We start from the raw sequence: 2,500 nt of genomic DNA, 5'->3' as shown, positions 1-2,500 counted from the left end.
AATCCTCCCTCTTTCTTTTCCAGAAAATTAGGTAGATTTATTACATGCTTCCTCTCGGAAGTTTATGAGGGATTAGGTACTTTGAAACTGTCACATTTTACTTGTGTACACTTCACAGTCAAGTTAGTGTTCTGAAACTGCAAAGTAGATTTTTAAATGCCTATTTTTGTGAGATGCATTTTCGACCGGCCAGAACATATTCTTTTGGAAAAAATGATTTGAATTGGATTGGTGTGAATCTTGCTTCTAGAGGCGGTGACAGGCTTTCAGCTACTTGAATAGGTCAAGCCAGGATTCATAAAACTTATACAACCTATGTGAGTGTGAAAAATTAGCATATGCAGGAAGGAGCAATTTGTACTACTTTCAAAACAGTTTCACTCCACGTCTGGAAACGTCCAGAGCTATGTAGAGCATACAAATGAGCTTTAAACTCATGAGGAAAGAGGTTTGTATGCAAAAAGGAAAACAAAAGCATATCGTACTCATAAAATTCTCAATATATAGATTCCAAAAAAGTGCTTCCAGCGAAAAGAGCTGAAAGAACACTATGGGATGTAAACCTGAATACCTTTCAATAATATGTTCTCCATCCATGCATACCACCTACATGATAAAAATCATCTCAGGTGAACGGATCACCGCGTGGCCTAATGGATAAGTCGTCTGACTTCGGATCAGAAGATTGAGGGTTCGAGTTCCTTCGTGGTTGGTTTTGGCCAATGGTCACACAATCTGCTTTACATTCAGAGTGGAAAAAGTATTTTCCAATGCTCTTGTAGTCCTCACTTTCTCATTACTAATCATTAATAAAGTGGAGTACATACTGTAAACTCATTCAGGTTGCATCTTCAGTCTAACTACTTGTGCATTTTAGTGGCATTAAAAAGTGCTTCTATGCCGACGCACTGAATATGTAATAGGTTTGCAGAATTTTGACATGACAGAATGGGTTTTTAGCTTAAGTGTGTGTAGAAGAACTGCAAGGTGTGTGCCTATGTGTGCATAGAGTGCTACATGTGTAAAATCTGTATGATTTGGGCAGTTAAAGTGCTGATTTTGCCTCCGAGTAAGAAAAGTACTACACAAAATGTATAAAGGATCGGCACATTGGCTGCCTTTGCTGATGCCCCCGTTGCCTAATTTGTAGTGCAATGGTTAAGTTGCAGAGTGTGGTTGAACTTGGTTAGGAGACTAAGTGCCTCTTTCCGTGTCCTACTGATGATAAGGATGGCTTGATACCATTTTCTAAGCCCAGTATATTGAGAAAAGAAGTAAGTGAAGAAGAAGTGTGGAGTCGAAAGTGGTTCTCCAATATTTCTCCACATGCTAAAATTGCAAAGTCTCCATTATAGCATAGAAGAGAGCGTTAAAGTCGGGGATGGAAGAGGATGAAAATGGGAAGTTTACTTATAGAGAGAAGTGAGAAATGCCCTGTGTGCACACACCGGTGTCTGACCATAGAATACATTTAAATAATGCCTCTAGAAAAGTGCTATGCATGTGTGCCTCAGTGGCCTAATGGATTAGGCACTGGCCTCCTAAGCCAGAGATTGTGGGTTCGAGTCCCATCTGAGGTGATAACAAAAATTCTGCCTCTTTCTTTTCCAGAAAATGAGGTAGATTTATTACATGCTTCCTGTCAGAAGTTTATGAGGGATTAGGTACTTTGAAACTGTCCCGTTTTACTTGTGTACACTTCACAGTCATGTTAGTGTTCTGAAACTGCAAAGTAGATTTTCAAATGCCTATTTTTGTGAGATGCATTTTCGACCGGCCAGAACATATTCCTTTGGAAAAAATGATTTGAATTGGATTGGTGTGAATCTTGTTTCTAGAGGTGGTGACAGGCTTTCAGCTACTTGAATAGGTCAAGCCAGGATTCATAAAACTTATACATCCTATGTGAGTGTGAAAAATTAGCGTATGCAGGAAGGAGCAATTTGTACTACTTTCAAAACAGTTTCACTCCACGTCTGGAAACGTCCAGAGCTATGTAGAGCATACAAATGAGCTTTAAACTCATGAGGAAAGAGGTTTGTATGCAAAAAGGAAAACAAAAGCATATCGTACTCATAAAATTCTCAATATATAGATTCCAAAAAAGTGCTTCCAGCGAAAAGAGCTGAAAGAACACTATGGGATGTAAACCTGAATACCTTTCAATAATATGTTCTCCATCCATGCATACCACCTACATGATAAAAATCATCTCAGGTGAACGGATGACCGCGTGGCCTAATGGATAAGGCGTCTGAGTTCGGATCAGAAGATTGAGGGTTCGAGTCCCTTCGTGGTCGTTTTTGGCCAATGGTCACACAATCTGCTTTACATTCAGAGTGGAGAAAGTATTTTCCAATACTCTTGTAGTCCTCACTTTCTCATTACTAATCATTAATAAAGTGGAGTACATACTGTAAACTCATTCAGGCTGCATCTTCAGTCTAACTACTTGTGCATTTTAGTGGCATTAAAAAGTGCTTCTATGCCGACGCACTGA

General features: G+C 39.3%; 1 non-coding gene across 1 annotated transcript; it reads left to right on the top strand.

Moving 5' to 3' along the window:
• The first annotated feature begins 1,507 nt into the window (after positions 1–1,507).
• On the top strand, positions 1,508–1,580 carry TRNAR-CCU (transfer RNA arginine (anticodon CCU)). The gene has a single exon. It is a non-coding gene; the product is annotated as a tRNA-Arg (tRNA).
• Positions 1,581–2,500: the final 920 nt, after the last annotated feature.

This window comes from Triturus cristatus, chromosome 4_1 (genome assembly GCF_964204655.1).
Source record: "Triturus cristatus chromosome 4_1, aTriCri1.1, whole genome shotgun sequence".
Taxonomy (NCBI): Eukaryota; Metazoa; Chordata; class Amphibia; order Caudata; family Salamandridae; genus Triturus; species Triturus cristatus.
Note: the sequence above shows the minus strand (reverse complement) of the source record. Positions and strands in the feature narration are given on the sequence as shown.